This window comes from Heptranchias perlo, chromosome 1 (assembly GCF_035084215.1).
Source record: "Heptranchias perlo isolate sHepPer1 chromosome 1, sHepPer1.hap1, whole genome shotgun sequence".
Lineage (NCBI taxonomy): Eukaryota > Metazoa > Chordata > Chondrichthyes > Hexanchiformes > Hexanchidae > Heptranchias > Heptranchias perlo.
The window spans coordinates 124,160,691-124,175,690 of record NC_090325.1 but is presented as its reverse complement, the minus strand read 5'-3'; the positions used below and the strand labels follow the sequence as shown (position 1 = coordinate 124,175,690).

At 45.1% G+C, this 15,000-nt stretch overlaps 1 protein-coding gene across 2 annotated transcripts in view; it reads right to left on the bottom strand.

The window, feature by feature from the left end:
- LOC137325667 (protein transport protein Sec24D-like) overlaps window positions 1–4,996 on the bottom strand; it is a 169,118-nt gene extending 164,122 nt beyond the window's left edge. For both annotated transcript variants that reach the window (XM_067990921.1, XM_067990922.1), the window contains exon 1: window positions 4,880–4,996. The gene's annotated coding sequence lies outside the window, so the exon portion shown is untranslated. The remainder of the gene's footprint in view (window positions 1–4,879) is intronic.
- Between the last annotated feature and the right edge of the window lie 10,004 nt (window positions 4,997–15,000).

Genomic DNA, 15,000 nt, shown 5'->3' with positions numbered 1-15,000 from the left:
CTCGGCCACTATTTCTTAAGAAAGCCAACGGAATGTTGGCTTTTATTGCTAGGGGGATAGAATATAAAAACAAGGAGGTATTGCTGCAGTTATATAAGGTATTGGTGAGACCGCACCTGGAATACTGCATACAGTTTTGGTCTCCATACTTAAGAAAAGACATACTTGCTCTCGAGGCAGTACAAAGAAGGTTCACTCGGTTAATCCCGGGGTTGAGGGGGCGGACATATGAGGAGAGGTTGAGTAGATTGGGACTCTACTCATTGGAGTTCAGAAGAATGAGAGGCGATCTTATTGAAACATATAAGATTGTGAAGGGTCTTGATCGGGTGGATGCAGTAAGGATGTTCCCAAAGATGGGTGAAACTAGAACTAGGGGGCATAATCTTAGAATAAGGGGCTGCTCTTTCAAAACTGAGATGAGGAGAAACTTCTTCACTCAGAGGGTGGTCGGTCTGTGGAATTTGCTGCCCCAGGAAGCTGTGGAAGCTACATCATTAGATAAATTTAAAACAGAAATAGACAGTTTCCTAGAAGTAAAGGGAATTAGGGGTTATGGGGAGCGGGCAGGAAATTGGACATGAAGCTGAGTTCGGATCGGTCAATGCCCTGTGGGTGGCGGAGAGGGCCCAGGGGCTATGTGGCCGGGTCCTGCTCCGACTTCTTGTGTTCTTTAGATTTGTGGTTGGGATCAGATCAGCCATGATCTTATTGAATGGCGGAGCAGGCTCGAGGGGCCGATTGGCCTACTCCTGCTCCAATTTCTTATGTTCTTATGTTCTTATGACTGTTTTCAAACCTGAAATACTTTGCTTACACTCCACACTGTTTGGATAGTCTGTCACCACAAGCCTCCCATCTTTAAGTAATTCAACAGTAGTCCTACATACTACTGAAGCTTTTTCTCTCTTCATCTGCCTTAATGACTCTTCCAGCATCATGTATTTATTGCTAATTTAGTCAAATGTCTAGTTGGACATGTCTGTCACCTTTCTTGCACTGATGTGATTAATAGCTGATATCTTCTGTTCAACAGTTCCTGAAACAGTGCAGATATATGTGCAAGATGCCTTCCTACTCACATCCGTCTTGTCCTTTACTGCTTCCATTTCAATTACCTTTTCACGCTTCTTTACACCATGGCCATTTACAATTGCAAACAGTTTGTAAAAGTATGTAAAAAGCAAAAGATTAGTGAAGACAAATGTAGGTCCCTTACCATCAGAAACGGGAGAATTTATAATGGGGAACAAAGAAGTGGCAGAGCAATGAAACAAACACTTTGGTTCTGTCTTCACGGAAGAGGACACAAATAACTTCCCAGAAATGCTAGGGAACCAAGGGTCTAACGAGAAGGAGGAATTCAAGGAATTAGTATTAGTAAAAAAACAGTGCTGGAGAAATTAATGGGACTGAAAGCCGATAAATTCCCAGGGTCTGATAATCTGCACCCCAGAGTGCTAAAAGAGGTAGCCATGGAAATAGTGAATGCATTGATTGTCATCTTCCAAAATTCTATCGATTATAGAACAGTTCCACAAAACTAGGTGGGATTGTGAGTTGTGAGGAGGATGCAAAGAGGCTTCAAGGCGATTTAGACATGTTGAGTGAGTGAGCAAATACATGGCAGATGCAGTATAACGTGGATAAATGTGAAGTTATCCACTTCGGAAGGAAATACAGAAAGGCAGAGTATTATTTAAATGGTGATAGATTGGGAAATGTTGATGTACAAAGGAACCTGGGTGTCCTTGTACACTAGTCACTGAAAGCAAACATGCAGGTGCAGCAAGCAGTTAGGAAGGCAAATGGTATATTGGCCTTCATTGCAAGAGGATTTGAGTATAGGAGCAAGGATGTCTTACTGCAGTTATACAGGGCTTTGGTGAGACCACACCTGGAGTATTGTGTGCAATTTTGGTCTCCTTACCTAAGAAAGGATATATTTGCCATAGAGGGAGTGCAGCGAAGGTTCACCACACTAATTCCTGGGATGGCAGGACTGACATATGAGGAGAGATTGGGTCGACTAGGCCCATATTCACTAGAATTTAAAAGAATGGGAGGGGATCTCATTGAAACGTATAAAATTCTGACCGGGCTAGACAGACTGGGTGCAGGGAGGGTGTTTCCCTGGCTGGGGGGTCTAGAACGAGGGGGTCACAGTCTCAGCATACGGGGTAGGACATTTAGGACTGAGATGGGGAGAGATTTCTTCACTGAGGGTGATGAACCTGTGGAATTCTCTACCATAGAAGGCTGTGGAGGCCAAGTCACTGAATATATTTAAGAAGAAGATAGATAGATTTTTAGACACAGAAGGCATCAAGGGGTATGGGGAGAGCGGGAACATGGTATTGAAATGGAGGATCAGCCATGATCATATTGAATGGCAGAGCAGGCTCGAAGGGCCAAATGGCTTACTCCTGCTCCTATTTTCTATGTTTCTATGTTTCTTGCTGATATCTGATCTGTTTACCTTTTCCATTTCTATTGCTTTAGTGATAGAGGTATCTTCCCTATCATACTCATTTTACTTGAGTTGAGACACTGAAGATAGTGAGCTTGGAAGTGTAAGGGTGTGGCAAACTTTGAATATGGAGATGATTTTGCCATTCTCACTAAACCCTTGATTGCTACCATGATGACGACTAAGGAGTTGAGTGCTGATGCAAGAAGTGGAACTTATCAGCTTCCGAAATACCAAGTTTATGCCAATAGTTTGAAGACAAGCACAGAATAATGTAGAAATATTGAAAAAAAAGTAGACATTATTGGTAAAGAGGTGGAATCAGTTATGTGTTTATATATATTTTCTCTCTTTCTTCAATAGTCCCCATGTTCTTACATTTTTGTTTGTGTGGGCCTTTCCTATGTCTTTTCACCTCTTATTTGCACATTATTTTAATATATTTCCATCACCTGACATTTTTCTATGAAGCAGTTTGCTGAGCATTCAACCTATTAACTCCCTGTGCGACTGGAGTAGCTGTTGTTTCTTCCCCTTCCCTTCCACCTTTCATTTTTTTTTTCAACATTGCTAAAATGCTTGCTATCTTTCAGCTTTCAGTCCTGATACGGGGAACACATCCAAAACATTTACTTGTCTTTTCTCTTTACAGATGCTGACTGACCTGCTGTGCATTTGAAGCACAATTTTGTGTTTTTACATTGGGGAAGTTGTATGCCCAATAAATGAGGATCTGAGTTGGAGCGATGTGCTACTGCAGCTGGAATTGTGTTTTATTTCTTTTTCGCCTCCTCTCCTGAAAGACTTATACTGATGGATTGTTCAAAGTGGTATCAACCCTCCAGAATCTTCCATTGGTGGCCATTCCTCATATCACTCTAAACAATCAGTATCATCAAGCTATTTACCAGTGGGAGGAGGTAAAATTCTTCCACGCACATATACTTTCTAGGAGGGGTCACTGGATAGCTATGAGAAGTGGGAACCCTGCCTAACAGCTGCAGCAGTTGGCAGAAGAAATGACATAATGTGAGGTTTTGTGGTATTTATAACCAGCCTGACCATGATGGCTGGTTGCCTGAAGATAACCCGTATGAAGATCATCTATTGGACTCACTGCAAGCACCTTCTAGACATCTTTGTTTCTTAATCTAGATTCATTTCAATTACTGCTTATTGTTTACTAATACCACTGTACTGAAGTTATTGCACTGGCACTCACTGAAATACTTCTGCAATTATAATCTTGATGTTCTATGTTTCTATTGTATATAATTGTATAATGCTCTGGAGACAGCTATCTATATAACCTAACCTCGTAACAACAGTGGATAGATGCTCTGCTGCGGGCAGTGGAGTGCAGAATATGTTCTTTAGAAATGTATCTGCTGTCAATGTACCAGTACAGAAGTACTAGACATCACATGGGTACATGGGTGAATTGTAGTACAATAATTTTAGGCTCACTATAGGTGTAACTTGTGACATGGATGTATTAAAATGATATAGCTATAGCATAGTAGACTAAGCGCTGTACACTCTCCTCTCAACAATAAGGTTATAGGTTTGCATTCTGGATAAGAGATATCCATATTCGCAACCCACCTGCTTTGGTCAGGTAAGTTTTGTCAACCATGAAATTGAGCATAGGATGGATCAAGACATTCCATCTTGGGCGAACAATGGGGAAAACTGATGGAAAGAATTGACAATGTCCATTTTGCTAACTAATCCAGGAGTGACCAGGATGATACAGACTATGCTTATGGCAAAGTGTGAATCCATACCATTCTTCCAGCTGGAAAAGGATGTGTCATAGTGACAAACATCCTGAAAGGAAGAGATAAACATGAAAAAGTAAATCTTAAAAAATAAACTTTATAAAAGCAAATGTACAAATCATATTGATAAGGGTATTTTAATGAGTTTTTATCATGGAAACAAATGCAAATACTTGCTGTAGGAATTTGCCACAACTGTACACCGTACATCACTCGCTGTAAGTGATGCAAGGCCTCACTTTTTCTCAACCACACAAACTTTTTTTTTAAATGACAGATTAGTATATCGAAAATATTAAAAGTCCCTTGAACGTGCATCTGTCCAAATGCCAGTGATAGCTTAAAGTGTTACTTTCCCTTTGAAGAACTGATACCTCAGACCAGTTACCAGTGCTGTCTGTCAGTGAATGAATTGCCACGTCAAACTACCCACGCATATAAAATAGATGTATTACTACGTTTTTATTCCAAAGAAAATGTGGAATTCATAAGAAAGTATTCATTGCAGTGACATTTGTCAGTGTTTGATGGCGGAAGGATTATAAAAATCATAGTAAATAAATGCGCTTTAAAATAAATGATTATACGATCAAAATGTAAAATCATAAAAGACACGATTGCTATTTACCTTGCGGCCGGTAGCTTGCTGGTGGTGTGAGTGGTGGACGTTATTTATTGCTGCTGCCCGCTTGTCCCAGTCCCGGTCCCTGTCCCGGGGTTGCTCGCGCTGTCACCCTGTATCCACTATCTGAGGAAGTGCCACGTCAAGAGCCCGCCGCCGGCACCCGCCTTCACAAGGCACGGCACCCGATCCACTGCGCACGCGCAGCCTCAGGGCGCTCACAGGCACACGTCAGCGCTGAAGGACAATAGGAAACCATGGGAACAAGAGAGAGGGAGGAGAGGGTAAGTGGAGGGAGAGAGGGAGGGAGAGAGGGAGGGAGAGAGAGGGTGGGAGAGAGGGAGGGGGTAAGAAGGCTGGAGAGAGGGTGGGAGGGGGTAAGAAGGCTGGAGAGAGGGTGGGAGGGGGTAAGAAGGCTGGAGAGAGGGTGGGAGGGGGTAAGAAGGCTGGAGAGAGAGAGAGAGAGGGAGGGGGTAAGAAGGCTGGAGAGAGAGAGGGAGGGGGTAAGAAGGCTGGAGAGAGGGAGGGAGAGGGTAAGAAGGCTGGAGAGAGAGAGGGAGGGGGTAAGAAGGCTGGAGAGAGGGAGGGAGAGGGTAAGGAGGAGGGAGAGAGTAAGGAGGAGGGAGAGAGGGAGGGGGTAAGAAGGCTGGAGAGAGGGAGGGGGTAAGAAGGCTGGAGAGAGGGAGGGAGAGGGTAAGAAGGCTGGAGAGAGGGTGGGAGGGAGAGGGTAAGGAGGAGGGAGAGAGGGTGGGAGGGAGAGGGTAAGGAGGAGGGAGAGAGGGTGGGAGGGAGAGGGTAAGGAGGAGGGAGGAGAGGGTAAGAAGGCTGGAGAGAGAGAGGGAGAGGGTAAGAAGGCTGGAGAGAGGGTGGGAGGGAGAGGGTAAGAAGAGTGGAGAGAGGGTGGGAGGGAGAGGGTAAGGAGGAGGGAGGAGAGGGTAAGAAGGCTGGAGAGAGAGAGGGAGAGGGAAAGAAGGCTGGAGAGAGGGTGGGAGGGAGAGGGTAAGAAGGCTGGAGAGAGGGTGGGAGGGAGAGGGTAAGGAGGAGGGAGGAGAGGGTAAGAAGGCTGGAGAGAGAGAGGGAGAGGGTAAGAAGGCTGGAGAGAGGGTGGGAGGGAGAGGGTAAGAAGACTGGAGAGAATGGAGACACACAACTCAGGAAACCATGGTGGGGGGGAGGGAGGGAGTGTGACAGGGACAGTAAGAAACCATGGACACCAGAGGTGGGAGATAGACAGAGAATGGGGGAACCATGGAAACCAGGAGTTGGGAGAAAGAAACCATGGAGATTGAGGAGGTAGGCAATGGGAAGTCAGAGAAAATGGAGTCAATGGGAAAGCAGAAAAATAAGAGGGCGAGGAGAATTGGTCTCCATAACACCCATTGGGGGAACAATTTCCAGGCACAATCCCACGTGCCTGATCTCCCCCGGAAGTGCCTGAGATTCCGCCTAGAACAGTTGTTAAGCCCCTTGAATATGCTAATCAGGGGCCTAACGTCTGTTTTAGGATCCTGCTGCCAAATTTGGCAGAAACTGGGCGGAACATGTTCCGCTCAATTTTAACGGGTTAGGGTTGCCAACTCTGGTTTGATGTATTCTTGGAGATCTCCATCACATGATGCCTGATGCGTGACACTTGATTGTGTGACATTTAAAAAACCCAGATGCACCAGTGGAATTTTCAAACTTTGTTCATTTTGTCTAACAAAAAGCTCTCAATGGTGAAGAGTGCAACTGGAATGCACAGCTTCCACCATGTGCCAGTCACAGACTGGCTAGATGAGGGATCAGGAGAGTTTCTCCGTTGCAATTCGCAGAAAGCAATGATTACAGGCACAGGGAATGTCCTTGTGACTGGTCCTGCAGGATGCTTTTTAATCACATTCCCTTACTACTGAATGTATTGCAAAGGGTGAAATTAGGTGATTGCTTTCAGCAAGTGTTGTTTTTCCCCTCTTTCGCTTTCTTTTAAAAAAATTTTTGTTCTGATCAGCATGCAACTGGGGATATTGGTTTGCATTACTACACAGGCAGAGAAAGATGAATCCATTTTATATCCATTAATCTTTAACAATATGCACATGACCTTAAGAAAAAACTTGATATTCCTCTCCAAGTGAAGACAATAGACAGATATTATTTTCCCTCTGCTTTCATGCAGTGCATGGTGATGTTTTTCCCTGCCTTCTAGGCACACTTGCAGAGTATATTCAGGTAAGAATCCCCAGCTTTCTATTTAATCCACCTTTCCTTCTGCAAAGTCCTATGGCTGTGAATGCTCCACTGCCGTAACTTTGCCTGAAGTGTGGCAAGCGCATTTCCGGCAATGGGGCGGGAACCAGCCATGAGGAAATTCCAGCAGAGAATGGCTGAAACTATAAATGGACAACGGTTTGAGCACCAGGAAGACATCGGAATGGTGTGGACCGTAAATTGAGAGTACGGGCTACAGAGGCCTGCAGGTGCGAACCGAGTACATAAAGTACTTTTCTCCCGTGTCGCCAGCAGCAGCATCCGGGCGATCAATCTTCAATTCTAGGAGACTCTCTTTGAGTCCCTTCAAAGAAGCTACAAAGGGCACCACAGAATATGAAAACATAAAGGAAGTGGGGGAGGGTGAAGCTCATGGCCTCTCCAAGCTCAGGGCAAGCACCATCCTAATTGTGCATCTGGAATTTCTGTGGGAGTTCACCCAATCATCCACCATTTTGCAGTCAGCAGTGTTCCTCTTCTGTTTTTGCAGGCAGAGCAGCAGACCAGCAATCCCTGTGGGCCAGAGGAACCAGCATCTTACAGCAACCTGCATCATTCTCACCATTCGACTCAGGAACCAGGACAATTACACCCATACCTACAAAAGGTTTAGATAGTGAGTTGAGGAGTTAGCAAAGTGCATGTGTGGGGAGGAGAAAGTGGTAGTGGCAGTCAATTGTGGGGCTTATGGCCAAAGGGCTAGCTTGCTTCTTTCCTTAACTGAGGAGCCTAGGGATTTGGACCTCACAAGGCCTTCCTGTAAAAGGAGATTGCTACCTGAGGAGAATGTGCCCACTGCTGTTGTACAGGGCTTGTGCTCCAATTGACAAGAAGTTTTCATGTCCGCTTCAACATGATAGGGAATCAGACTGCGAGAAACTTGAGACAGGGATTCACAAACCTCATTCCTGTCTACAGTAATGGACTTGTTGAGGGACTGCCCAGCAGCAGGGGCATGCTGGTGTGGGTACAGATGAGGCTGCTGTCTCTCTAGGTGATGCAACATTCAGCCCCTCTGCACAGATGACTGTGGATGTGCCAGAAACTGTGCAGGCCCACCCAACCACAACAACAGAGGACATGACTGCATCAGTTGCAGGGCCATTATAGAAGCTAGTACAAAGAGGTACAAGGCCACCTTAATGCCAAGCAGCTACAACTGAGACCCCGCAGTCAACCAATATATTTCCTCTTACAACTGGGGAAATCACTTAGAAGTCATAGGTCAGGAGTTAAAGGTCGCACATAAGATCTCTGCCGATGCCATTTACAGCTACTCTAGACTGATCTTTTGTTTCTTATCCTGTCCCATTACCATCCTCCTTGCCTTGCACCATCATCCTTTTTGTCATTTAATCACTCTTGCCCTCTACCCTATCACAGACCTTCCCTTTTGTTCTTTCCGTCCCTCCCCTGCCTCCCCCAATTTCCCTGGATCTGTACTTGCTTAAAAACTTTGGGGGAAAAATTGGATAGGGCCTATTATTGGGCAGGGGTAACGCGATCCACTATTACCCCATGCTCAATGGCCCCTGTGCAGGCAGGACAAGACTTTCGTGAGGCCTGACGATTTACCTGCAAGCAGCATTCCGAATCAGTGTTGAAAAAGGATTCCATGCAATTCGCACTTTCCACCAGCAGGGGAGCTCCAATCTCTTAAAGGCAGACTGTCTCTTAAAAATCTCTTAAAGGTAAATGGTACCAGTTATTTGCTGAAAATAACAGTCTGCTGTCTGCACGGAGTCTGAACAGAGATCAGACATCGCACACGCAAAACACAGATGCAGCTCCCGTTGCTATTACAAACTGATGAGTTATGTTAAAACATTGAATAAAGGTTGCGCATTACTAAATCCCACATCCTCCAATCTGCATGCCACGCCTCACCAATCTGCCGATCTGAGTTTGTACCAGGTCTCCGAGAATGCGTGCACCAAGGTTCTCTGCTGATGCACTAGAGGCCTTGGTGCAAGAGGTAGACAGAAGGAGGAACATCCTATATCCACAGGAGGGGGGCGGGGGGGGTGCAAGAGGCCCTCCAGACATATACCCAAAAGGCAGAGGGAGGCAGTGGGGGACGAAGTCAATGCCAGGCTCACAGCATCATGAGCATGGATGCAGTACAGGAAGAAGTTCAATGCTTTGACATGAGTGGTCAAGGTGAGTGAGGTCAACTGTCAAGTGGCATCTCCAACCAACTACACCGCTAATTGCATCCACTCCTCCATGCACTACACCCCCCATCACCCACATACCAACAAACTCTTTCCATCAGTACTCAACTCTTCCAATCAGATGCTTCCTCGCACCCTTACACATTACCACTGTTGCAAGCCGTCCACCTACAACTCACAGGCCACACACACTGGCAGCTATTCAACCATGACAGGCACATCACCCAGACACACGTTCCGCTTTCTTGCAGGAGAAAGTGGCGCATATTAGGAGCAGCAAGTGGCAATGGCATTTAGAGCCTGTTCCGCCATTCATTGAGATCATGGTGGACCTGTGACCTAACTCCATATACCTGCCTTTGCTCCATATCCCTTAATAACCTTGGTTCACAGATATCTATCAATCTCAGATTTAGAATTTACAATTGAGCTAGCATCAACTGCCATTTGCAAAAGAGAGTTCCAGACTTCTCCCACCCTTTGGGTGTAGAAGCATTTCCTAACTTCACTCCTGCATGTCCTGGCTCTAAATGTTAGGCTATGTCCTCGCATCCTAGTATTCAAGTCTAGGAGACCTCCAATAACAGTTACAAATGTCTCGGCAGCCAGAAGCAATAATCCAGCCACCAACCCGTAAACCCATGGTTCCTTTAAATAGAGTTGTTGGGGATCGTCCAGGCACTCTAAGACACGTTCTGATGGTCAGTGTTAAGACTGTGCGTTGAGTTGAGCGTTAAGTGCCAAAATGGTGTCTATCACTTTAAATCAGTGTTGCACACTGATTGCATCCATTTTCTCCTTACTTTACATGCTTCCGGTGTTCAGTATTTGTGCATGCGCTAACTTCTATACCAAGATGGTGTCCAGCGTACGTCATGCTGGAAACATGCGTGCGCAGCCAAGATGCCATCTTTGATGTTGGAGAGGCCGCATAGCGCCGAAACGATGGGTGCTTCGCGTCCCAATTTAGCGCCCTATATGCCCTGAGAGTTTCTTTCTAATTGTGCAGAGACAGCAAAGAATGGACATTGATGTCTCTTGAAAGGAGCTGGAGGCATCAGAACTGAGGGCCATGGTAATCTTGACTACCACTTTCAGTGCTTTCCCTCGGGTGCCCAAGAATAAACACTTTTCCCATTTATTCACAATTGCTGTAAAATACCAGGTATGCTATATATTTCTGCAAGAATTACAAATTTATCTAAGTGCTTGTATCAAACATATTTTGAAAATCCAATAAAATGTGTAAAGAATAAGGGCGTCATCTAGAGTGAATTTTGTGGGTGTCTACTGCCTTGTTTATCAGATACAAAATGTTGCATGTATAAATTTACAAAAAAGTCTTAAATAAAATATATTAATGGGATACCCCTGACTTTCAGTTTGCAATGCATTTTCAGCTGGGGGTAGATAGAGATTTTTCCAGTGAACCTGTACTTTCCACCCACCTGGGTTGGAGAGATGCACAATAGAGGTGGAGAATTACTTTAGGGTCAGTTTTATGAAATTGTGATTCCAGCATGGAGCCTCACCTGCCAAGAATGCATATTGGGAATTGGGAGTTCCACATGATTTTCCATCCACATGGATGAATTATCATGGGGGGCATGCCCCTGAATTGTTAATATACACTCCCAATTGGCAAGGCTCTCTGCCAGAAGATAATTTTGTAAAGTTGTCTGCTTCGCGTTATTCTTCTATTTATCAAATAACAACCTCCCTCCTGTCTTGATAGGAAATTTAGCTTCCAATTGCTAGCTTGAGGTATGTCAACTCACAGCAGAACTGAGAGTTGAAATTCCTTATTGAGAAACATGACTCTGTCCCACCCGGGAAAAGAATTCTCAGATCTCCTGTGGATGAGCTCTTCATGTTCCAACATTGCCTAATCCTGACTTACTTCTGCAGAATGATAGCATTCAAAATTTCTTGTGGGTGGTTCTGTAATTATGTTTGCGATCTGTGCAGGTGTTGATAGTGATCTTTGTATGGATGCTTCTAGGGCTATTGTAAATAAAGTATTCCATATTGTGACATTTTTCCTTTATAAATTTGTGTATGTGCGTATTGAAAATCAAAAACCAAAGTGGCAATGTTCCTCCAAGATTAAACCCACTACGAAAACTCTGCTCGATTTTTTGTTTGCATTGAAGGAGCTGTTATTTTTGGTGCAATGTATAAAAAAAATTATTTCTAAAGGCATACGCAATCAGTGATGCAACATCGACGATGTTACAGCTGCACTGATCATATTATCACACCTCAATTTATAAATTTGGTGAACCCTGATTTATATCTGTTTCTTTGTTGCAATTTTTGCACTTTGTTGGTTAATTTCCCTTGTTCTTTTTTCCAAAATATTTGCCAACAGACCAGCTCCACACACAGCTCAAGACAATAAGTGGAAAGGACAAAGCAGATAAACACAAGGGAAAAAAGCAAAAAAAACATGAATTGCATAACACAGAAAAGTCACAGAGAAAACATACATAGACAGAACAATTCTGAAAAAGAAAACAGTCTCTATGAAGCACCGGTGAACTCAAACAAAATTCAGAGAAAGACAACAGAAGTAATTTCACAATGGAAATGGCATCACATATCCTTACACCTTCTTACACGTAATATGGACAAAATAACTAAAAGTGTGATCACTTATAGTGGAATGAAGAGAATGGGGACCAAGGAGTAAACCACTATTAGAAGAGTGAAGTGTGTGAGCAGGGACATAAGACTGAAAAAGGTCACTGAGAGAGGGAAAGGCAAAGCCGTGGAGGCATAAAAGTAATAAAGGCAGACTCAAACAACACTTAATGATAGACTCAACCAGCAATTAATGTTTGACAGGCAATTAGAGAAGTGAGCATCTTGAGCTGAAATCAGAAAAGGAGACAGAAAGATAAAACTGAGTATTAGCAGCATTTATGTGGAATCTGATCACATGCTTCCAGTTGATGTCACCAGGGCAAAGCATATCGACATGGAAAAGGAGGGGACCAAGGACGGAGCTTTAGGGAACACCTGCATGACCATGCAGAGATGCAAGGTCTCATACAAGAAATGCTAGGAAAACTGGGTACATGGATTAGGGTTTTGGTAAAGAAGGGAAGATTTAAGATCAGGCAGTAATTAGAGGAGGCAAAGGTTTCTAAGGTGGGTTTTTGAAGAGGTGGAGCAGATGACAACTGTTTTGAAGAAGGGATGATGCCAGATGATAGAGACAGATTAATGATTTTAGCAAATAAGAGCCTGAGCTGGGAAAACTGGATGGTCTAAAGTTGGGAGGGATGAGAATCATGGAAGCCTATGGTAGGTCTTATTGATAAAATGTTTTGATGAGAATGGGGGAGATATAGAGCAAAATTATGGAATAAATGTGGGGGATAGTTTGAAGAAGGGAAGGAGCAAGGGATCGAAGCCAAGACAGATGAAGGGAAAAGCAGTGGCAGAGGCATTCCTGTGCAAAACCTTGATTTTGGACACAATGAAGTCCATGGTCCCGATATTTACGGGGAGGCATGTTTGTGGGGGCGGGGGGCGTTCCAGAAATGCTGGGAAGGTGTGGCAGGACCACATTATCATTTTGTTACTCCATTTGCCGCCCAGAATCCGACCAGATTGAGAGGCTGGATGCTGGGTGGGAAAGCCAGCAGTGGATGGCCGAAGCTGGGGACTGTTGGGGATAGTCCTTGGCAACTGGTTATGGAAGGGGGGGGGGGTAGTCGGACCAGCCATCGGGAAGGCGTGGGGAGCGGGAGAGATCACAGGTTTGGAAGAAGGGGGTCGACTGATCACGGCAGAAGATTTGTTGGAGGGGTCAGGGGGAAGCACACCTGCTCCTCCTGACCTACAAGCAGTGCTGGAAAAACACTTGCCTGCTGGATCCGGCATCTCCCGTCTCCCTTTAGCTGCTGGGTTCCCCAAGCCCTGGGAAAGCCGGCCCACAGCCGCTAAATTTAAATAGCTGCCAAAATATCAGGGATGGAGCCTCATTTACATATTGTAATTATGGATCCGCCTCTCCAGTGCGTTCCCAAACATGCCACGATTAAAATGGAAGCTGGCACATTCGCGGCAGGTTGGGATAGGGTTTCACATATTTGCCGATTTAACCACCCCATCCCTGACTCTCTCCCGCCCGTTGTAGGGGGTTAAAATGACCCCCAATAAGTCAGAAGCCAAAAAGTCATTATTGAAGCAACTGTTCTAAATATTTCTCAGATGCTACTCATTCAATACTGTAGGGAGTTATGGCAGTTCCACCTGGTAAAGGAGCAAAAAGTTTGTAAATACTAACAGAGAGAGAGGGCAGAATTTTGACTTCAAGCTGGGAAGGGAACGGGGGAGAAGATTTTTGGGTATGAAACCCGGAAGGTAAGTTGGCGGGTCGCAATCGGGACCTTAATGAGGTCAACAAATTTTACTTCAGGGCTTTGCGTCCGGCAGCCAGCCTGATTGACAGGCTGGATGGCTATCGGGCAGGACGGCCTGCTGTAGCAGGCTGCAGCCGGGAATAGGAGGGAGGGAGTGAGGGATCAAATGCCTGACAGGAGTTTGGATGGGCTGGGTAGGAGTTCAGATGGGGCGGGGAGATCAGATGGGCCAGGGAGGAGATCGCGGGGCCAGGGAAGAGATTGTAGGGCCGGGACTTGGAGATCGGAGGTCGCTAGAGGTCTGGTGAAGATTCGGAGGTAGGTGGGAGACCACCATCTGAGAGGGGGGGGGGTGGACCTTCACCCATCAGGTGGAGAAGGGCTGCCAATCGCGGGGGTCCTGTCAGCCAGGTGAGCTTTCTGAGCCTGAATGAACCACTCCTGCTCCTCTGGGCCCATAAGCAGTGCAATAAAGGCACTCACCTCATGGATCCAGCCCTTCCCGCCAGCTTTCACCTGATGTGAATCGGAAGTGATTGGAAACCTAAACAGCTAAGGTTAAATTCGTTTAAGTTTTCCAATACACAAAGAATTAAGTACCTCAAGTATTTGAATGAGGTACATTGCCCCTTTAAGTATCGGCCCGCCGGCTTTAAGTGGGGGCTGGATTTCCTGGTGTCTGTTGTGCACATGCAGACAAACCTGCCTGGGTTAAATCCAGAAGTGGGCGAGTTGGAGCCGGGATGCGGTACTGCACCAAAAAGCTGTTAATTTAACCTCCCACCCGTCCCCAACCCACCCGTTCTTGGGGGTTAAAATTATCAAGGTTTGGGAGCACTCAAGCCTTAGGACACATTTGCTTTTCATCAATCATATCTCGTCATCTCTACATTTATAATTTCATAATTCTACGCACTTGCAGAATGATTAAAAGAAAGAAAGAACTTGTAGGTATTTGGCCCCTTTCAAGACCTCAGGACATCCCAAAGTGCTTTACAGCCAATTAAATACTTTGTGACATGTAGTCACTGTTGTAATGTTGGGAAATGCGGCAGCCAATTGCGCGCATGGCAAGGTTCCACAAACAGAAATGAGATAATGACCAGATAAAAGAGGAACAAATATGAGATCCCATCCATTCATATTAGTGTTAGGGTTAGCAAGCTTGTTAAACTTGTTTTTTAGTGTGTAAATGCACTATGTGAGATCACTGAACCATACAAACCAGGCAAGTCCCATTATCTGGTTTATGTTGGATCAGCAATTATCAACGATAGTAACAGTGGGGTATTACAATTCACCTTACTCTGAGCTAGGGAGGGACAATTCT